Here is a 23,735-nt window from a genome sequence, read left to right as displayed (position 1 = left end):
GGCAACCGCGACCCTAGCAGCAGAACCGGATGGCGGTTCGAAAAACAAAAATGAGCAAGTTTCTGAGATGAGAGAGCTGCACAGTCAAAAATAGTCAAAAAGTAATTTTTTATTTGTCCATAGTCATAGTTCTCGGCCTCAAATTGTAACGTGTTCTTCCAGGTATTGTCTGGTTTTCAAACAACAGTTCAGGTTCTGTAATGTTCAATCGCATTGACGGTGGCACAGATCCTTGCAGAATGTCGTCGCTCTCGCGTACAGAGTTTGTTCCTTTTACCTGTGCATCACTGAAGAGCAGGAAGCGAGGCAAAGTTTCAGTCTCAGAATCAGCAATCCCCTCCTGGACCCACCGGTCGTGAGGCAGAGGTAGAGGGACCCTCTTGCAATGGGCCCCGTGGATCCAGTGTTTATTTCCTTCCACTTGTACGGCGGATCTTGTGGAGAGAAGTACTAGGTGGGGACCGGTCCAGCGGGGCTCATCATTCTTTGTCCGCTGAAAATTCTTTACAAGCACATAGGTTCCAGGGTCGATAGGGTGTCCTGGAGCTTCAGTAGCTTGAGGTAGAGTATCATGTACCTGTTGGTGTAAAACACGCAATTTAGCCGCCAATTTGTACAAATAATCAAGCAGTACAGGGTGTTCTAAGTCGCTGAACCTGGCTGGCCTTGGCACTCCCCATATGTTGGCCGGACGGCCGAACACTATTTCGTAGGGACTAAGTCCCACCCTCGAGTGCACAGTCATTCTTGTTGTTAGGAGTGCCAAGGGTAGAGCGTCAGGCCAAGTAAGACCAGAACTCGCTTGAATTTTGGCCAGTTTTAGTTTTAGCTTACCGTTATAGCACTCTACTAATCCAGCTGATTGGGGATGATTTGCAGCGCGGAATTTTTGATGAATGCCTAGCCCTTCACACACTTTCTTCATCACTCGACCCACAAATTCACTCCCATTATCACTCCAAACCATTCTCTGCATTCCGAATCTGGGGAAGAACTCCTTGATAAGGGCTTTAGCTGTTGATAAGGCACTATTGTCTTTCAGGGGGTATGCTTCTATCCATCTTGAAAAGGCACAAACAACAACGAGTACGTATTTCAGATTGTTGCACCTCTCCATGTGGATGAAATCTAGCTGCAAAACCTCGAACGGGTACGTAGGAGGAGCAAAATGACCAGCTGGAGTTGGGGTTCCCCTACCAGGATTGTATTTCAGACACACCATACAGTTCTTGACTATATTCTCTGCATACTTAGGAATTCTGGTGTTCTGCCATACTGGAGCCAGTAACTTGCAAATTCCTTTTACACTGATGTGCGCCATTCCATGCGCCATTGTAACCACTGCAGGAACATATGCATCGGGTAGCAACCAACGCTGATGCTCCGACAATTCAACCCAACAACCCTTCACGTCCAATTTACAGGTGCTTTCTCTCCATACCCTCAGTTCTCTCTCTGTAGCTTCAGCTTGGATGGATTTCACACTCTCAATCGTGTCTTCACACATACCAACGTCACCCACCCATCGTGCAGGGCCTGCAACATACATTCAACTCATTATATTCCTTGCGGTTTCTTTCGCAACCTCATCCGCAAACGCATTTCCAGGACCAACATCATCTGTAATCTTTTTGTGTGCACTGCATTTCACAATCGCCACTTGCAACGGCAAAGTCAGTAACTCAAGAAGCTCATTCACCAACTGACCATGCTGGATCTTAGCACCATGCGAAGTCAAGAAACCTCGTTCACGCCACAAACGTCCAAAACTATGGGCAACACCAAAGGCATACTGACCGTCAGTGTACACATTCACTCGTTTTCCTTTCGCCAACACACACGCTCTTGTAAGTGCAATCAACTCTGCTGCTTGCGCTGAGTTATGTGGGATATGTGCAGTTTCAACAATCGTATGCAAGGTCGTAACAGCATATGCCGCAGTCGTATCGCCATTCGGCAACTTGAAACACGAACCATCAACCCATAAAGCGCCATCACATTCTGCGAGAGGAGTGTCCCTAAGGTCTATTCTCCCTTTCGTTTCTTCCTCAGTTCTAAGGAGACAATCATGTGATTCTTCAACATTCTCTGTCTCGACTGGGATCGGCAACAACGTAGCTGGGTTTAATGTATTCCACCTCTTGATGTGCACATGACTCGCTAGGAGTGTCAATTCATAACCTGACAATCGAGCACTAGTTAAGTGCTGTGTCTTGGTTCTGTTTAACAAAGTTTCCACTGCATGCGGGACCATCACGATTAACATGTTATTCATTACTAACCCAGCAGACTGTCGAATAGAAACAGCTGCTGCGGCTGTGGCTCTCAAGCAACTCGGCAATGCCTTAGCTACCGGATCTAGAGTCGACGAAAAGTACGCGCATGGACGTTGCTTGCCCCCAAAAGACTGTGTCAACACTGATAATGCAAAACCTTCTTTCTCATGGATGTATAATGTAAAAGGTTTACTGTAGTCGGGGGTACCCAATACAGGAGCCGAACACAATGCATCGCGTAATTCTGAAAAACTTTCCTGACAATCTTCAGACCATGGGATGGGATTCGGTGTATCTTTACAAGTTAATGCTACCAAAGGTTTGGCCAATAAGGAAAAATTCGGTATCCATTGCCTACAATAGGATGTAATACCTAAGAAAGCACGCACTTCTCTCTGTGTTCTTGGCATATTTAACTTTGCAATTGCCTGAATTCTTTCTGGGGTCAGTTTCCTTCCCTCCTTCGATAAGAGGTGACCTAGGTAGGTCACTTCTTGTTGACAATATTGCAGTTTCGAGAGGGACACTTTGTGATGCAAATCAGACAAATGACGCAACAACGACAAGGTGGCTTCTTTACAACTCTCCTCAGTATCTACAGCAACTAACAAATCATCGACGTACTGAATAAGGGTAGCGCCGTCAGGTAAAACAATCGTATCAAGCTGTGTTTTCAAAGCCTGGCTGTATATTGATGGACTTTCGCAGTAGCCTTGAGGAGCGCGCTTGAAGCGGAAGCTTCGGCCTCCTAAACTGAAGCCAAAAATATCCCTGCTCTCCTTGGCAATTGGGATGCTGAAGAAAGCGTTCTTCAAGTCGATCACTGAGAACCAAGCCGCTGAAGCGGGAATCATACTCAAAAGGGCAGTTATATCAGGGACAACCGGAAACTGTTGCACAACGATCTTATTCACCTCTCTAAGATCAATCACGAACTTATAAACAGGTGGCTGGGAAGGGTCAGTGCGCTTCAGAACAGGCAGAACAGGACTATTACAAACGTTGCCTTTCGTCTCTTCAATTACATCTTTATCAATCAGGTCATATATTATTGCTAACAATGCCTTTTCACCTTCGCTAGAAATTTTGTACTGGGGAATGCGTGGCATTCTAGCATTGGCTTTCAATGTCACAACATATGGCGATATTTCCAAAAGACCCACATCATTAGGACCAGTAGCACAAAGAATATCCGGAAGAGAAGACAGTTCTGTCGGAAGTTTATCCTTTGATAAATACATCGGAGAAACCACTCTCTTGCCCAGTGTAAGTTGTACTCCCGAAGGAGAACAGTGCAAAGTCGCATACAATCTTTTCAATAGATCCAATCCCAACAAATTTTCACCACAACCAGTCATCAGAATGAGGGATGCTTCCAATTCACAAGGTCCAATAGAAAGTGACATAGGACTAGAAATCGGGTTCCTAACTGGGGCGCCAGAAAAACCTACAGAAACATTCATTTTGCCAGACAAAGGTGCGCCAGGGAGTTTTGAGTACATAATAGAACTCTTTGTAGCACCAGTATCCAACAGAAAAGGCTCTGACACACCTGATGTAATCACCTCAACATAAGGTCCACTCTGATCTACTGGAACTGAAACGACTCCCTCTCTTTGTCGATGGCTGTCCTAGCAATCATTACCCACCATGTTTTCATCCTCTGCATAGTAGTCATCAGCATAGTACTGAGTCGTCCTACCAGACGCGTTATTCTGTTGGTCAAAACTGTTCATTGAATTCTGTGGTGGAAACGAATGTGCGTTTTGTGGGAACGCACCGCGTCCCCTACCTCTAGGCGTTTGATGAACACCGCGGCCTCGCACGCTGAAAGCACCATTCGTGCGTCGTAACAAAACCGGGCAACTATTCTTAAAATGGCCTTCCTCTTTACAATACGCACACTGATTGGGGCCATACGGTAAACGCTGTTGAGAAGACTCGTTTCTTTGCGAGTTTCTCGAATATTGCTGAGGCTGCTGATAATCGCGCTCATTATTAGTGCGGGGTGAAAACGCCTGTTGCATCAGAACTTTAGTTTTTAGTTCTTTAGTCTTTTTATCCGCTTTCTCTAACTCATCTTTGCGCCTATTTTCGTAGTACTGGGCTGTAGCTAAAATCTGTGCTGACGTGGAGACAGCCCAAGCACTCTCGGAATCCTTCAACTTAGCACACAATTCAGGAAGTAAGTTATGCACAAATTTGTCGACGAACAATCTCTGGCCACCTTTGGTAGCCATATCCTGACCGCTATGATCTACAAATGTTTCTTCAAACCGCGTGAAGAAGTCAGACACAGTCTCGTCCGTCTTCTGCTTACACGCAGACAAATTGTCCCAGTTGACACGTAATTCAGGCATTAGAGTCTTCATATAAGTTATTATTCTACCAGGGAGTTCCGCAATTAAAGGTTCGGGTTTAGCACCACCAATTTGTCTGCTATCTACAGCAGCAATGTTAACCCATGTATCACCTAACTCCTGATCGTGATCGGTGTGGCAAATCTTTCCCCATAAAGGCTGTGGAACCACGTTCCCAAACAACATGTCTATATCGACTAAGTTCATGATGCATGAGCTTACAGTCTGTGATAACTCCTTATAGTACCCTGCAGGATTTTTACGGGGGTCAGGTAATGTCTGTTTGAGAGCCAAAACTTCAGATCTCTTCCAAGGAACATGCACCCATACACGCTGGAAATGCGGCGGGATGGCTGGATTAGCATTTGCGTCCCCCTCCCTCCAAACCGGGGGAACCTCTCTCGTGGGATACTGTTACGCCTTTTTCCTACCGGGTGTGTCACACTCAAATAGCGATCGAGAAGTGCCCCCTTTACTCCGATACGACAACAATGTCGCAACCGCTCTCTCAACATCGGTGCCTACGATCATGCCCTCCGAGAACTCAAACCGCACACGGCACAATTCAGGCATGTCGTGTTCCGGATCATTTCCCTCCAAATCTTCTCAGAGAAATACACACATTTGCTCAAAAACATATCTTTGCTTCGATGCTTCCCATTGACGGAAGACTTCCACGATAGACTGTACATCGTATCTCACAGTATCCACAACCCATTTACGTGCTAACCGATACAGTAATTCTCTCTCTTGATAGTCAGGCAGTTGACTCCGCAACTGTCTTCGTTCTACGCTAGGGGTCGTATTAGGCGACCCAAAGAAAGGTGAGAAAAGACCAGCAACAGTGTTGGCCATTCTCTGTCGAACAGAAGGAGAAACTGACGGAAGGACAGAAACACCAGGAAAGGCAGGCTGAGGTAAAGCAGAGGTGGAGGCAGTAGCAGAGGTAGTATTAGGATGAACAGTCGGAACAGTAGGCGAAGTCGTAGGGAACATAGTTGGAGTAGGTAGCAAAAGCGGCGGCCCTTGAGGGGGCTGCGCCGGAGGAGTAGGAACCAGCTGAAGAGGAGCTGGTGATTGCGGTAGAACCTGTGGTCCAACAATGGGGGGGTTGCACAACCAAAGGTTGCTGAGGTGCTGTAGCGTTCTGCGCATAAGGAGGTGGTGAACTCAGTAAATGAGACATTAAAGAATCTTTATCAAGTACTTTCTTTGATTCTTATCCTTTACGTGGCAAAACTGGGTAGCACCTATCTACTTCCTACTTCTAAGAATTTGTTCACTCTCTCGCTCTTCCTCATTATCCCGGAACGCAACGGCAGCTTGTACCATTGACATACCTCGTTTATTTTTCTTTGCTAATTTCATTTCTTTCTGTTTTGCTTCTTTGCGCCATAAGCGGAAAGAGTCAAACATTGCCGGCCGGGCTTTTTAAAAAAAAAAAGTTTTACCTCTAGATTATCTAAAATCTCCGTGTCAAAACTACCATATTGGGGCCATTTTAGAACATCATAGTTTCTGGTGTATCTGGTCCATACTTCATGATATGTGATGGGGCCTACGCCGTGTTTCACATAGAGCTCATATGTTGGAGTTCCAATCGGAGGAACCGGACACGAGTCCTCCAACCGGGAATCCCTATTACAACCAAGACAAAACAAATTTCCAAGTCTGCTAAGACCAGGCATCTTCGCTCTCTAGTCTAGCTTCAAACTTCGAAGGATTATCGAATACGATAGTCTCGTGAATACACGAGTCCTTCGGTTTTGGCACTTGCAAGTTCCAAACAAAACCGTCCCGAAGGATACCCAAAAACTAAGAACCAAACTAAGGACTAGGAGACGCTCCACTTATACTTAACTGAGGTATCGATGACGTCACCAGAAGACTCGTTTATCGTTTCGCTCTACCAATCATCAAGGGTCCAAAACAGGGCGGCAGTCAGGGCAGCAGTCCTTCGTAGCCGTCGGGACGCGGAGAACCTCGCAGCAAAGACCTTCGGACCACATCGACATACAGGGGTCGCTGAAGTGGTTGGCCGTCCTCCGGAATTTTCACACAAAGCTCCTCACGAACCTCTGGCTTGGACCGGTACCGCTGATACCGCCCCACGTTGGGCGCCAACTGGAGTACCGGGTTTTTATGGACCCGGCGGTGCCAGGGAACACACCTGAAAACTCCTGAGTCCTTCCTGTTTCAGACTACAGAAACACAGAGTCTTCTAGGTGAAGTCAAAGATCGTTTTTATTAGCTGCAGCCAGTAACAGGTATCCTAGAAGTACAACAGCATGAAGCGCATGTATGTTCTCAGGAGACTGCTCCCTTTTACGAAGCCAGCCTTCTTCTTTTATACAAAATAATGTGCTTTAGGCAAACATTCCTTATTTTACAGTTGACCATCCAAATATTTTCACTACAAAGGAAAAGCAAAGTCATGATGACAAGCCCACATTTCTGTTCGTCCAGTTCATAATTAATTACCCGGCGAGGTCCAGTATTTTCATCAGATATCGACGGACCCCCAATAAAATCGGGCACCTCCTCCTCGTAAAGCAAGTCATAAAGCAGAAAACAGGGACAGGTGTGTGCAAGATTAGGCATGGTTTGTGTGCGATGAAAGGTTTATGATATGTTGTGCCTCGATACGAATCTTAGCTCGGCCGCTGGGAGAGGACCTGGCCGAACAGGTTTGGCTTCGGGCAGAGGAGTCAGCTTGCCCAGGTCACAGAGGAGTCAGCTAAGGTGTACGTGTCCTTCGGACCAGGTTTCGGCCTCAGTCATTTGGCTACGTGAGGGCAATCACAAGATGGATGCCGTTCACAAAATGGAACCCGAGGGTTCATGACGGAAACGCTGATTTAACGGTGAATTCGTCACTCAAATATGACAAAAATGCTAATACATAGTATACTTGTCATTTCCGGTCCGATGATACCAAAATCGTCATGATGTGACGATGTGTGAAACACGGGCCCAGAATTTTCGGTACCACACATGCCAACTTGAATTTAATTCATGCGTCGAGAGGCAGCCAGTTTAGCATTTTCAGGTGAGGGGAGATATGGTCGAATTTTTGGGATCCCGCAATCAGCCTTGTGGCTGCATTAAGACAGGCTTTCAATGGGGCAGTTGAGATCTTGGGGAGCCCCACCAGAGTAGTGCACCAGTATTTGATCCTTGATATGACCAGAGCTTGAACTGCAGTTTTAAGATCTGTTTTGTTCAAGAAAGGTTTAAGTTTTGGCAAGTAGCTTAAGTGGAACCTGGCGTTTTTTGCCATTGTATTAATATGTGCTAATATGTTCAGGTTTTTATCTAGGGTAATTCCCAGTGATTTGGTGGAGACGACAATCTTTGAAGTACAGTTTAGAGAAGTGATACGGTTGGCCCATTCTGCTGACTTTAGTTTGCTTTTCTGAGGTGTAAACAGTAGGAATTCGGTTTTCTGAGGGTTTAGCTTCAGGTGATTCTTCTTGGTTGCCATACTTCAACTAATAATTCTTCTCATATAAAGTATATTATGTGTCCACTACCACTGAAATGTTGTGATCGAGCAAGGCAACAGTTAAACCTGCATATAATTGCCAAGAATGTACAATGGAAAAAAACAAGAAATCATACAAGAAAAAAACATCACATTTCATATGTAGGAAAAAAAAAAGCACACTATGCCGCCCTGCCAAGTTTCCACGTCCGGTTGTGATTGGCTGCTTTAGTCCATGTTTTATCTTAGAATTCTGGAACTTGTGAAATTGTTTATTCCCTTATAAAACTGCAGCTCCAAGTCCCAGGAAAAACTGACCTAGTGAAGTAGTGTGGCTCACTGGTTAGAGGCGGCAGACCCGAGAGCAGAGGACGGCCCGGGACCAGGGTTCGATTCCCGGCGCGGCAGGTTTCTGGACCAGGGTCAGCGGACTCGATAATTCTCTCGCCTCGGTGCCCACTCTGATCAGCGATCACACTCGGCAACTCTGGGCATTAGCTTGCCTCATCTTCACTAACGGCCCCACCAGACCGCCGGGGATGCCTGGTCTCACCCTGGAGATACCCATTAAGGGGCCATCTCTCAGGGAAGCCAGGAAGGATTTCGCACCGGTCGAAGCGCCTTGGGACCCTCCGGGTAAGTAGTGCGCTATATAAATGCCTATACATTTACATACATTTACATACATACACCTATAGCAGCTTATCAGGCATGGACATGGAAAACGTTGCAGATATGTGTATATGTGTATGTGTGTAACTGAAAAGTGTGTTTGTGAGACCATTGTGAAATGTCATGTAAGCATATAAATAACTATTTTACTGAGATTTCTTTATTGGTAAAAGATACCAAATGCTGCACTGTGTGACTTTGACACCAGCAATTCAGTTGTTACGGCATGTGTTTTTTAGGTCGAAGACCTAAAAGGCTGCGCTTGCGCAGTCTTAGGCCGGAGATTTAATGACTCTTAGTAGCGCAGAAGGTCCCGCCTCCCTGCCCTGTCTCTCCACCATTGGCTGGCTTCCTAAATGGAGGCCAGCCATTGGAGGAGAGAGCCATCCCTCCAAAGAAGCCCCGTCTTTTTCGGATTTGGGGGCGTGATTTTTTGCGTTCTTTAGACAGTGACGTTGTCTGTCACTCAGAACCACAAAACCACGCCCCCAATTCTGAAAAATTCTGAGCTTCCCGGCCGCCATTTTGTTTCACTGCAGTGAAGGTGAGCATCGAGCCTCTGCCCCCATTTACGCCTGTTTGTGCCGTTTTTCGTGCCACCGGATTACAGGCCGGTCCCTAATTACAGGCCGGTCCCTACTTGCCTGGACGGCGGCTGACGATGCGCGGTGACAGAGGTGACTTGCCCTGACAGACGCAGCAGCAGGCAGAGACGGAGCTCGACGGCCATGGCACCTACAGCAGCAGTATCTCCTCCAGTGCCCCCGGACGCTGTTTTTCCGCGTGGTGAGTGATTCCCTCGCTCCCCCCCCTCCTCCTTCTCCCTTTTCCTGGGTCCTTCCATGTTTTCTCGATGTCGGAGCTGCCTTTCTGTGCGGGGGATGGGTTGCGGGCTTTGGGCAGGGAGACCGGGTCCTGTGGGGTCGCTTACACGGTGCTGGGATGTGGGGGGTGGGCCTGGGTGTGGGCTTTTTGAGGACGGGGGTCCGTCCGCCCTATAGGTCAATCCAACCAAATGTTAGGATGCTGAATGGGAAATTCCCCCTTACACCCCCCTCACACACACACACACACACACACAAATCGCCCCTGCTGTCTCCTTGTATCTGCCTTTCCGTCCAGCACGTGTTCTCTGGCACTGTTGTTTACAAATTGTGAGAGAATCTGAGATCCCAGTTTGGAGATCACGACGAAGGTGGACAGCGAGATGTGGGCGAGAGGGGGGGGGCTGCCAGGGGGCACGGATTATTACTCTTTGGACCCAGTAAATCCTGAGGCAAAGAGATGACCTCGAGACGTTTTAATCCCCACTGTGCACGAGCGGAGCGCCAATCATTACGTAAATTGCGGACTACAGTCTTATTTAAGTCTCAAGTAAACTGAAACGGTACAACACCAAACCAGAACCCTGGGTTAAAAGCTCAGCGAGATGTGGGCGAGAGGGAGGGGTGGGGGGGAGATGTGGGCGAGGGGGGGGGGCTGCCAGGGGGCACGGATTATTACTCTTTGGACCTAGTAAATCCTGAGGCAAAGAGATGACCTCGAGACATTTTAATCCCCACTGTGCACGAGCGGAGCGCCAATCATTACGTAAATTGCGGACTACAGTCTTATTTAAGTCTCAAGTAAACTGAAACGGCACAACACCAAACCAGAACCCTGGGTTAAAAGCTCAACACATTCTAAGGTAAGCATCAACCCCGCCTTCCCCTGCCCTGAACTCCCTCACGACAGGTCTGGGCAGGGTCATGTCCATCCAAAGGACGGGAAGGCGGCCTCGGCGCTGTATCCTCTCATCAGCTGTCCGAGTACCAGGGATGTCAATATAAAAATAGGTGGGCATCCCCCGCAGACGCGAGGTGCATTGCCTTTACCACGACCACCTGCCCTCTCCTCCCCATCCTTGAGGGGGCAGCAGCACCAACGTGTGCACAGAAAGATACTAGGCCTCCGCGCTCCGATGCTGCCCTCTCATCCAGCAGGCCTTGGGATAGCCCCAGCGCGCCATGACCACTCCCACATCGCAGCAGTGATGGCATCATACCTTTACGTGCCCTTCCTCTGTAACCCCCAAGACTGGTGAAAAGGCCTCAGTAGCGATCTAACGCCCCCTTCTCTCACCACAGCTCAGCACAGCCCGTGTAGGTAACACTCCTGTCTGCACAACGCCCACAACCCTACAGCTTCCGAGGAGAGCGGTAGTGCCAAGTGCGTCCCCACCGTCTTCAGTGCACCCGTTCTCTGCCCTCCTAAATCAACACTTCCTGTTTATGGAGCATCCAATCCATTAATGCATGCGCTGCTGCTCCCTGGACAGGAGGCAGCACCACCGCCCAATCAAAGAGGCCAACGGTAGGATTCACGCAAAAGTGTCATCCAGCGGCACGTGCCCACGACTCTGTCAGTGCCATAGAGATCGTGACCCCAGAAAGTCATGCCAACCTCCGTCCTCCCTGGCTGACTTCCCTCAGGTGACACGTGGTCTCGTAAGACTCCTTCTCTATAGGCTCACCCCAGTCTCTGTGGAGTGCGTCTCTGTAGCACTGCTCAGGGGGAGGGGCGGAAGTATCTGTGACCCACGGGTGCCTGCTCCTGGACAGCTCCTGCTCTCACAAGCCATCAGGCCTATGTGGTGTCTGGCTCCATGGCCGGTGGCCCCTGGTATCACGATAACAAGTCAGTCCCTGTGGTGTCTAACTGCGTGGTCCAGGTGGCTCCTCCTCTCATAAGGCGATCGCTCTCTCAGTGGTGTCTGACTCTGTGAATCCCGGTATCACGATATCACGACAGTCACTGTGTTGTCTGGCTCCGTGGCCCTGTGACTCCTGGTTTCACGATAACAAGTCAGTCTCTGTGTTATCTGGTTCCATGGCCCCGTGGCCCCTGGTATCACGATAACACGACAGTCCTTGTGGTGTCTGACTACGCGACCCAGGTGGCTCCTCGTCTGATAAGGCTATCACACTCTCTGTGGTGTCTGACTCTGTGGCTCCTGGGTTCACGATAACAAGAGAGTCTCTGTGGTGTCTGACTGTGGCCCTGGTGGCTCGGTCTCATGAGGCTGTCACAGTCTCTGTGGTGTCTGACTGTGGCCCTGATGGTTCCTGGTCTCATGAGGCTGTCACAGTCTCTGTGGTGTCTGACTGTGGCCCTGGTGGCTCCTGGTCTTATGAGGCTGTCACAGTCTCTGTGGTGTCTGATTCTGACTCTGACTGAGCGGTTGATTCAGAGGGGTGCTTCTGATGGGTGCTTCTGATGGGTGCTTCCGATGTGTGCAGTACTTCTGTGCTTCTGATGTGTGCTTCCGATGTGTGCAGTGTTTCCATTCTTCTTACGGGTGCTTCCAATGTGTGCAGTGCTTCTGATGCATGCAGTGCTTCCGTTCTATTTATGGGTGCTTCCGATGTGTGCAGGGCTTCCGTGCTTCTGATGGGTGCTTCCGATGTGTGCAGTGCTTCTGATGTGTGCTTCTGATGGGTGCTTCCGATGTGTGCAATGTTTCCGTTCTCTCTCACTACATCACTCTCTCTACCTCCCTACTCCACTCTATCTATCTCACTACCTCACAACTTCTCTCTCTCAAAACCTCACTACCTCACTCTCTATCTCACTACATCACTTCACTATCTCTCTAACTCACTACCTCACTCACTCTCTATCTCACTCCCTCACTCGCTCTCTTTCTATCTCACTAACTCACTTTCACTCTCTTTCAATACCTCACTCTCTCTATCTAACTACCTCACTCTCTCTCTCTCTCTCACTACCTCACTCTCTCTCTGCTAATGCAATAGGTCTCACATATGCAAACAATTCAGCTATTGCCAATAGAAATGACAATGCCATTTATTTAGGGATAAAAAAAAAATTATGAGCAGTGCCAATAGCTCTACCTATAATATTGCCGAGACCATTGCATTGTAAATGCTTGTTTATAGATGGTTGTAGTTCAAAACAATTTTAAAATGCTGTTAAAGAATAACAAACAGTAGAAAAATAGTGAACTTTCAATGTATACACGTGAGCATCAAAGTCCACCGCCAGACTATATTAAGAGAATGCTGCGCATCAGCACACATGGTGGTTGTTGTGTCTATTATTTATAAAACATAAACGTGGTGCGTTCATCAGCTACCTACAATAACCGGAAACGCCCATTCATATCTTGCATCGAGGTATTTTCATTTGCTTAAATGTCTCATGTTTTCAACCGGTTGTCCAAAGTCCGGAAGTGAGGAACAAAACATCGCCTAAATTGCTTGAAATCTCAGTGCCCTATCAATCCGGAAGTGACGAACCGTTTTTCTCTGAAAAGTTGTGTAGTCGTTGCGCCGGAAGTCGGAATGTGTGACGCGCTATTCAGGCGCCCGGCGACTTTCCTCTCTGTCCCGGGGCTGCCGAAGTGCTCTATACACGGTAAGTATCAGGGCTACAATTCAGGGAATGGGACGTTAAGGAAGAACGGACCGGAGAAACCGTGACCATAGTGTGAGGGTACGAGCGGCCTTTCCTTGAACGGATGTGGGGTACGAAAGGAAAACGTTAGCGGCCTCATCCATTCCCTGCTATAGCTCTTTTTCCGGAGGGGAGGGGAGGGGTGAGCTAGGGGCTTTAGCCAGAGAAGAACCGAGAGTCGTTTCAGACTATGGAGCAGAGTAGTCCGTTCTCACTCGCCATACTTTAAACCTATACGGGACGCCTCTCAGGCACACTGGAACAACGTGCAAGGTACTTTGTAGCTCATCATAGGTACTGCAAAACTCAGTTTTTCGTCAGTCACTCTGGTTGAAACAGAGAAACAAGGCTTTTTGTCCGCTTCCAGGTGCTTACTAATTAATCTCGTTTCTTTTAAAAAAAAGCGTTGTATATTCCCCATGTCATTGGCCGAGGGGAGATTTCGAAGAAAACCTTTCTGTGTAATGGAAGACTGGCAGCTTAGGTGTAACCCGAGTGGAAATGTGCAACTGGGCTTCAACCAGTAGCTCGTGAGCTACTGATACCTCTCTATCTACCCGCCAGTAGCTCTTGTATGCATCCCACCCTTATAAATTGTAACCTTTTGCTTGGATGAATGAACGTTTGTATGACAGAATTGTGTTCTAAGACGTGTGAATTTTCAGAACTCATCAGCTGGCCGTTGACGAAAAATGGGTGAGTTTTAAAACTATCTTTTTTAGCCGATTTGTTTAGTGATACGTTTGTGGGGAGACTTATTAGTAGTATGATTGCTTTTGTGTCATGGGCATTGGTGCTGTGACTAGCATATATTACCTACATTTAGGCAAAACAAATTGACAAAGCTATTTTTACATTACTGCTGGCAAACTTCTTGAGGTGCTAAAGTGATTCCCGCTAGTAGTCTTGAATATAGAGGGCACTAATGCATCCTGGTCTTTTGGCCTCTGTTAAAGCACTAATAATAATAATAGTAGTAAGTTGCAGTGATTTTCATTGCACGGAAGTAGCTCTTATTAAACAAAAGGTTGGAGATCCCAGTGTAAATGGCGATGGGTCTATTGAAGCTGCAAAACAATAATTTGCACCGATTGGTGTATTTTATTGATGTAGTACACACTGAGATGGTTATTCTGTTATGTATTTGTAGTGGCAGACCGTTTACGCCCCTAGCTAGATACCTGTTGATTTGTTTACTGGTTGGGCAAAAAGACATGCAGTTATTCTTATTTTTATGGTCGAGCTTGTGAGAGCATGCGTCTCGCTTGTGAAACACTATTGTATACAGAAAAGGGTTTGGAGCCCACCCATTTTTACAATTTGTGCACTACTAGGTCACTCTTTTTTACAGGCTCATTAATTGGACAGAGCTGGTGAAAAGTAATCTGGACATTTCTGTGCACGGCTCGAAAAATCCACTCGCCCGCTGGCATTTGCAAGTCCGATTCAATAAGGACAAGCTATTTTTAGGTCCTACTCGCACTTTCTGGCGAGTAGGAAGACAAACTGACACTTGACCTCTGCCTCTGAAAGCAGAGCAAATGTGACAAGATAGCAAGATTTAAATCCATCTTTATTGCTCACAAAGTGAATGAGCAATAAAAATGCTTTTAAATCTTTTTAACTTGTCGCATTTGCTCAGCTTTCAGAGTCGGAGGTAAAGTGCATTTCAGTTAGGTCAAGTAGATAATTAATGTTCTAGACCTGCAGGGCTTGTGCAATTTTTATGATTTTTCGAGCCCTGCTGTGGAGCTGGGACCAAGCATAGATTGATTCAACTTGATCCATGCCCGTCAGCAGCTCCCAACATGATTGTGGTACTGTTTCTCCCCGTCCTCCCCCGCTGCTTCTATTCCCTCTATAAAGCTTTTTTTTTGTCTCTTGTTTCTTCCGCTTTGTTTACCTGCTGATTACACCCATCATCCTCCCGTAGTTGTCGTCTGCCCCCGAGTCTTTGCTTCCATTTCCTCCCTGCCCCCCTCCAACTTCGGGCATTATTGCTTGTTTTGTTCTCCCTTCCCTCACGGTCCTTGGAAGGGTGCTTCATTGTTGCTACTGTTGGTTGAAGTTTATTTGCGTGTTATATTGTGCCTGAATTAAGTGAGTTTGAATGCATGTATTAACAAATATGTGCCGATAACTTACTCCCCCCACCACCCCTGACCTCCTTATCCAAAAGCAATAAAGGCGATGGAGGTGTTCCGATTGTTGCCCATGTGCCTGGCTATTTAGTCGATGGTGTTAGATGACATACTGTGCATGTGAGATAACCTGCAGTGCTTTTAAAAAGGGCAGTTTGAGACTTGAAACAAAGTTATGTTTATGTAAAGCTAAAAAGTACCCCCATACTTGACTACAGGGCACAACATTGCTTCAGAGTAGGTCTTTGCATTCAGTGTACGTTTCTAAGCGCTGGAAACAAAAGCATCTAAAATGTGTGTTGCATTTGATTTACATGGCCTAGCAGGGCAACAAAGGCTGATGTCGCTGGTCTGCTGTCCGCAAATGTCCCATGTTGATGACACAGACCTCCTTTGTTTATGTTGAGCATCTTCCTGAAGGCTGAACCCACTGCAAACGCCTGCTACCATTTTTTTTTTCATGCTACGCAAACAAATGATGGATAGAATGCTGAATAAATCAAACATTCACCCCCAGTCAAGAGATCTGGGTTAAATCCATTGTTCCTTTGCTCACCATGCCACCCCAGTTTAGACCCAGCCATATGCAAATCAGTGTTGACCCTGTACCTCATGGGGACAGTCCAGACCGAACTGCCAAGCCAGGTCCTCCCTGGACCGTAAACAAGCATCCTGTGACCGGTTTCTGGGTATTACACTTCATCAGCCAGGCTAGCTTGAATCCAGTGGCACATTGAGCAAGGGACATCTGGGCATACCCATCCCACTTAGGGTGAAAAGTGCTATGCAAACAAATGATGGACGTAATGCTGAATAAATCATACATTTACCCCAGTCAAGAGATCTGGGTTAAATCCATCGTTCTTTTGCTCACCATGCCATCCCAGTTTAGACCCAACCATATGCAAATCAGTGTTGACCCTGTACCTCATGGGGACAGTCCAGACTGAACTGCCAAGCCAGGCATCTTGGTCATCTGGTGTTACCGTTGCACAACTCTTACAAGAGTCACTTTCAGAATTTTATCATGTATATTGCTGTTAATTTGAGCATTAACTTGCAGTGCATATTTTTTTCAAAATGTAGTGGCTGCCTGCGATATTGCAATATTCTCTGCAATTTTGTTGGATTTCAACATCATAGTGGCAGTGCTGCCGGAGAGGGGTTTATATTGGAGCTGTGGCAGGCCTGTGAACTCTTACTCCATCTGCACTGGTTTTTCGTGGGCTTGGTTTCGTGATGAGTACATTCTCCCAATGCTTGCCATATCTTTGCTCCAATTCAAAGGCTGTTAAGAGTTCGGGTGACAGATTTAACCATTTTTTATTACTTCCTCGCAGTTTTGTAGTTCAAAATGGCCTTTTGTGCACTGCGTCAAACCATATAATAAAGTGCCTCGAGTTTGCGCAGTTACAGAACATTTATTAAGGCCTTTAAGTGGTGTAAGGTCACAGCATGGCCTGTAAATAAAGTCGCTAGTATAGGCCATGTCACCAAGGTGCGCGCACACAGTAATCTAGTCCTCGATTTTAGCTTAATTTCACAATACATTCTGGGAGTTGAAGTGCAGGTTATCCAATGGATTTCAAACTTGATATTTTGGAGTTTTAGAACAGTAATTAGAATGGTATAGAAATAAGAAGCAAAAGCTCTAAATTACGTGGGTGACCAGCTCAACATATAGTGTACACTGCACTTCTATTTTTTGATGGTAAATCCAATGTTTGTGGATATATTTTAAAATAACAGGGCCTTTCTAAGGAGTCTTGAGGATCTCTTAGCCTTCAGGAAGGCGTTAAAAACCTACCTTTTCCCCAGGACAGGTTAAGTCGCTGAATTTGCTGGTTCATCGTTCAAGCGCCAGGATGCCCTTGGGGTGACAGGTTTGCGCTATACAAATATACCACAATACACAATACAATACAATTTCACCTTATTATGTGCACCCCAGGAGAGTGCATGTGTTTTTCCAGTTCTCTATTAGGCCTTGAAAAATCATATTTTTTTTTACTAGACCTGCAGGTATAGTGACTGAAATTATCTGCTCGACCTAATTGTATTGCTTTTGACCCATAAACTGATTTCAAATTATGTGATCCTGGACAAATATTTTGTTTCAATGAGCTCCATTTTCTTCATTATCATATACAAGATCACCTTCAAATACACGAGTTCAGCATTTCTGCTGTACAAAAAACTATTTTGTTTGATTTAATAGACTACATTTTTTCTCCATTTGTAATAGAAATCTAGCCATATAGGCCACCCATGACCCCTGACTTGCCTCATAGCATTTTTATGAGGTCGGGGCAGGAATGTTTCTCAAATCATATTTATAAGCTATCACTTTATATAAATACATACCTAAAGCATGAAGCGGTAGACACGATCATTTGCAATCAGCAGATTTTCCATTTGAAATGGAAACAAAATATCCCATTGACATGGGGTGTTACTGATAAAACTATATAGTGTTCAAACAATAATGTTGGAAAATAGAGTTTCTACAAATATTTAACGTTTGCACATCACTAAGTAAAATGTTCTAATTTGTTTTGCTCCTATTTCAATCTTGGCATCAGACTTATGAATGACAAAAAATTGCTTTTGTAATTCCTGATACATATTGAAATATTTACACTGTTCATTTACAAGCTATTTAAACATTGTGAGAAAAAAATGACACCTTATTGCCTTTTTGTTTTACAATACTTATCAGACCTCTCACTTAACAAAAACTTTTAACTATAGCAGGTGAAAGAAAATTAAACACCATTTTGAATGGGGAGATAAACAGCACTTAATAAAAAGACAAACTGACTTTTAATCTCTGTCCTTGAATAGACCGTAAATGTGGCAAGATGTAAAGGCATCTTTATTACTCTTTCACTTTATGAATGAACATTACACATGTTCTTTTCCAGCTTAAGTTAACTCGACAAAATGGACCAGTAGGTCCTAAAAATAGCTCGACCTGATGAAATCTGACTCGCCATAACGAGTGGGCGAGTAGATTTTTCAAGGCCTGTCTATCTCGGGTTCTTGTCTTTTTCTACTTGTCTTGTCTCATGTGTGTTCCCTGTGTTGCCTTCTCCCTTCTGTTGCTTCATGTCCCCACCAGTTCCCCCCCCCCATTGCAAGCCTACCTAGTAGTCCCATTTAAACAATGTTTTTAACCTTTGCTATACTTACCAAAAAAGGCACTTTTCCAGTATTTTTATGTTGTTAATTTATAGATTGTATTGGTGAAATAAAAAGAGAAAGCTGGCATGTAATTTGGAGGCTTGCAGGTGTGATGACCAATGCAATCATAGCTGTCACACATGTTCCCTTTTTCAGCTTTTGCCGTACATCATTAGTATCATATTGCTGTGCATCATCTGCATTATACGGCATGAACAAAAGGCACTGACAGAGCCGCTAGGTCTTTAAGGCGAACCCTCTTGGCTTTGCCACTCTTGTTTCTTGCTGACGTTGCTGTTTGTCTTTTATAGAGTGGTCTTACACAGATATCTGCTTCATGACACAGACACTCTTAAACTAAACAAAGATTATGTGTGGTGGTGGTGTGGATTGAAAAGTCATATTCATGACACACGAATAAGGAGGCACAGAAAGGTAGATTGGGTATGAATCACTGAGCAGTTTCTAGTTCAGTGGATAGGAAATTTTCTGTCATTGTGGCATTATTTTAGAAGTGTAATTATCAAAAACCTTTCAGCTGTCCACAAATGATCAAGTTTATATGGCAGTAGTGATGTAGAGCTGCAATAAACAGATCAGGAGATAATCCATGTTGAAACAGGTTTACTCTTTCTAAACTCAGTAGCAAACATGTACAGAGTTGGAATTTTCATTCTGGTAACAAGGGCACATGCCAGATACTATTTGAGTTCCTGCTTGGCAAACAAGGTTCGTGACAACTTGTTTACAAGGTTAGTGGCAACTTGTTTACATTTTTGAAAGGTTATTTTAGACGTTTGCCAAAGAATACAAATACACACGGGGATTCCATTAGTATCTTGAAAAATTTCTTTAGAACCCAACATGTTTCTTCTTGGTCAGCTTCCTTGTTTCTTTTAATTCATGTAAGGCTGTAAATGATGTGTTCCTCTTGTTTCTTACTTATCCTAACAATGTGTACACTTGCTACCTCTGGACAAATCGTCTTGCTCAAGCATTTCTTTTCATGTAATATTAATCTAGACTTTGGGCATTATTTATTTTTTGTTATTTACTGGGGAAAGTCATTTGTATACATCAGCGTTGACGCACAACAGGGATATGGGGCACACATCTAGGGAGAGAGGTGTGTGTGCGTGAATCTTGAGAGACAAATACATGTAAGACGAAAACAAGATTCTGACAATTCAACAGGAGAAAGATTTGAAGCATACACCTTATTTTGTGGTAATCAACATTACACTACCCCACAAAGTCTATTATCGGAATCGCAGCACGCTAAGTAACGGCATCTAAGAGCCACATCATACCATCCAACACTAAACCAGATACCCTCCATATTAGATTGTGTACCCATGCAGTCTACGCTCATGATAAGGCATATCAATTTTGTTATGTTTAGGAACATAAACGCTGGTTGAGGGCCCGCCATGATTTACCATACCAGTACATTCTCTTCTGGGTGAAGTCACAACTATGGTGCTAATGCATCCGAGTAGTCCTGTTTGTGTGCTATAGAGTAGCTCTGTGCTGTAATACTGCATGGTTGTCGGGCAATTTCACACTGTAGTTCAAATAAACTGGCATGTAGTTTATAATGACATAGTTTGTATCTGTGTATTCAAATGGGATATATATCTATTTAGAGTAGCACAGTGGCTGGTAGACTTGTCCAAATTTGTTTGGTGCAAAACTCCTAAATTCTCTAGTCTTGTCTGTTCCAATCCTATTTTGTGTAAACTTGGTTAATAAAATAATCCTGCATTCAATGCCATCCCTGCCACTTTCTCTCCAGTCCGTACTGCACCATCTCCAATACTTTCACCCTGCTGATCAGTTCTCGCCACACTTCTGCACACAATTCTTTCACCTACAAGCCACAGTTCTCACTTGATCCAAAATCTCATCCCATCCATATACTCTACTCCTGTTCACTTTGTCAACTTCCTGCACTCTGTCGCTTCCTCATATTGAGTCTCCTGTGCCTCCGATTTCCACCGTACCCTCAGTCTCATTGTTTATAAAATTCAGAAGAAAAAGAGACATTGACTATTGCGGTAGGTTTAGCTGTTGTAGAGGTTCCCCACTCTGTGCCACTATCATGCACTCACAGCACATCCAGCAAACTGACAGGTATAAGTCCCTAAAAAAGTTTGTGTAATCCTGAGCAGCAAGGGCTTCTTCTTGATGCCAATGATGGTACCCTATAACGAACATTTATCCCTTCTTCTCGGTGTACTCCAGTTCTAGATCGGTATTTTAAAGGTAGTTTATTTGAATGATACAAGTCACTGGATCTCAGGCTGATGTGAAGTTTGGTGCACATGGTGTGCAGTAAGGAAGCACAGGGTTGTGTGCGATGGTAGCACATGGTGCAGTGGAAGTTCAGCATCCGCACAGGGGTGCGTGTAATGGTAGCACTTGGTGCAGTGCCTGTTTAATGCGTTCCAGAAGTGAAGGAAATAGGATGCCTTAAACTTGCACTAGAAGTGACTATTTTTATAAATTCGACTAGTAAGTATTTAAGCATGTATTGTGCTTTCTCACAGTAGACATTCTACATTGATTAATAAACAAAAATGTGTGGACCCCATTATTATTATTTTTATTGTAGCATTGTTTCCCAAACAGGCAAAAGAAAAACGACTTTCTTTTTGGGTCTGATTATCATCCCAACACCTAAATGCATGCCTTTTAACACACACTCAGCACTGCTATGTGGTAGTTTTAATCTGTACAACAAAAAGTATGTGGTGTATGGTATCTTTGTATTTCAGGATTTATTTTCCCTTCCCATCAAACCGGAATAACCATACTAATCACAGTTCGATCTATTGTTATCTGAAGGTGTTAGGTGCTGGCAGTTTAGAAAAGCAGTTATTTCTTCGGAAATCTCCAATAAAGTCATGTTTTATAATTTTAGTTGGCTATACTACCTAGAAAGTCATCAAGGTCTGATAGTGCAAACTTGTGTTTTTGCACCCTACGCTTCTCTCCTTGTTTGTCCTGTCAATGTTTTCAAATGCAATTATTTAAAGTATCCTGTCCTTAAAGGTAGCACCTAATATAACAGTGGATTTACAACTTTCACTTATGTAGCTTGTTGATGAATATGAGCAACTGCACTTCCCTGACATTAGTGGGAATTCAATAGATAAGCCTTGTAGTAACGCTGGCGGGTGCATATTTTATGAGCTTCATTGTATGCATAAAACATTGGATTCATGAGCATTGTACAATGGTGTCAGTTAGAATAGTTGTAGAATAGGTCTAACTGTAATTAATGAAGACAAGCCAGGCATATATCCATAGTATACTCTCTCCCTTGATTACTTGTTGAAGCTGTTTGTGATTCTCATGGTACTTATAAAATATGCTTGACAAGGTGCATACATCTATATACTCATCTCGATTTCAAGATCAATACATTCTAACATATTTTTTAAACAATTTTTCTTATGAGAAAACTTTAACCAATTTTCCGTAACAATTCTAACTTTACAGATGTTTTCGACTTAAACTACAGTGTAAATCTTTCTTTAATAGTCCTGGCATTAACTTAAATATATATAAACCTCTAATACTTTTTTCCCATTCATTTTAAAAAGCAGGACACAATCCAAGATAGCCATTAATTCATCGAGTATATGCAGTTTACACTCCATGTTTAGAGTATTGCCATTAACAGTAATTTTCTTATTATCCTTATACCTGCATATGTATTGTCCTAACCACAATACCATTATTCTTCTACAGATCCTGATAAAAGATGAATTAAATAAGCAACTTGATGGACAGCCCTTACGATTATGCTGAACAAAATGCTGAAAAGTATTTTGCTGGGACATCTAAACTTTTATCTATACTAAATTATAGCTGCTCTGTTTTAGCTTCCTGTTGCGTAGCTGATCAAAATTTCACAAATTACATTGAACAATTCAGAAATGCCAGTTTTGCAACCATTATTAAAATAGCCTTTAATTTGGGCAGCCGGAGTTGTTTCATATTGGACTGTATCTCGGCCACATGTTAATGCGATTGTTTCTACTTTGCTATTTAATAGACTGTGTATACATTTTATACCTGACGTATTTGCAACAACTGTCAGTAAATGATGTTCAAGCCACGGTCTAAGATCCTCAATAGAAACTGCGATTGGAATTTCAGGAAATTTCTTTAATCGTTTATCTTCAGTTCCTCCATATTTAACCTTGGGTTCCAATAGAAAAGGGGCCACCCAGGTACTGTTACAAGACCAGTTTCATACATAAGTTCATTAACTGTAGGCTTCAGGGTATATCTTCCAAATAACCTATTAGGTCCATTAGCTGCTGTTTATGGCTATTGCGCACTTCCGTTTTTTTTGTTGATATTTTGCTTATTCAACTGTTTAGCCTGGGTGTGGGAATATAAATGCTGAATCAGATATGTTTAACTGACATCCAAAATTTATACAATTTAACCAAAAAAAGTGTGATCTACATGGCCAAAGCATCACTTCATTCAGCAAAAAAGATGACCTTCAATTGTGGAGTCCCGACCCAAATAGTTCAATCTGAATATTTGATGATCTGTGCTAGGTCTTGGTCTAAAGCCAGTTTCTCTAAAAGGATACACTGATTAAGTTTTTTCCTTTGATAGGTTTCACCTGCACATCACTTGTGTTGTGCTTGCAAAATCTCATGTAAACAAAAAAAAACTTAGAACGGGCTTAGAACCTGCCTATTACTTACCATTACTTGGTTTGCACAACACTCTTGTGTCCTTGCTTCTTATTGCCCAGCGTCTTATCCTCGCCTCTGGCTATCTCCTGGAGCTTTCGTGTGTGTGTCCCTGCCATGGAGCATGGACCAAGTACAGCTTCCTGTCTGTGGCCAATGTTCTTCCACTTGCTGCACACTCCTGCAGGTACTCTCTCTTTTATTTATCATTTTGAAAACTTTTTTAGATGCACCCATATATGGTGCATGTGTCTGCAGTCCCTCACCCCCTACCTTCTCCCCATATTACTGCTCCCTCTGTCATTTGTTTCTACCCCCATCCCTCACGGTGTCCATTTTTCTTTTTTGTTCACTACATCTCACCCTTCTTCAACTGTCTGGTTTTTATCCCACCCCCGCCCACTCAGCTCTCCTTTCACTGCTTGTTTGTTCACACAAAACAA

General features: G+C 44.4%; 1 protein-coding gene across 26 annotated transcripts in view; it reads left to right on the top strand.

The window, feature by feature from the left end:
• Window positions 1-13,125: 13,125 nt before the first annotated feature.
• The window catches only part of LOC147710773 (cyclin-dependent kinase 11B-like), a 431,002-nt gene continuing 420,392 nt past the window's right edge, over window positions 13,126-23,735 (top strand). For 18 of the 26 annotated variants that reach the window (XM_086921514.1, XM_086921512.1, XM_086921505.1 and 15 more), the window contains exon 1: window positions 13,146-13,208. The gene's annotated coding sequence lies outside the window, so the exon portion shown is untranslated. Of the gene's footprint in view, window positions 13,209-23,735 lie in introns of all 26 variants that reach the window. The other 8 variants (XM_086921517.1, XM_086921516.1, XM_086921508.1 and 5 more) reach the window with 4 other exon arrangements.

Source organism: Lissotriton vulgaris, chromosome 5 (assembly GCF_964263255.1).
Source record: "Lissotriton vulgaris chromosome 5, aLisVul1.2, whole genome shotgun sequence".
NCBI lineage: Eukaryota > Metazoa > Chordata > Amphibia > Caudata > Salamandridae > Lissotriton > Lissotriton vulgaris.
This window is presented reverse-complemented; position numbering and strand designations above follow the sequence as displayed.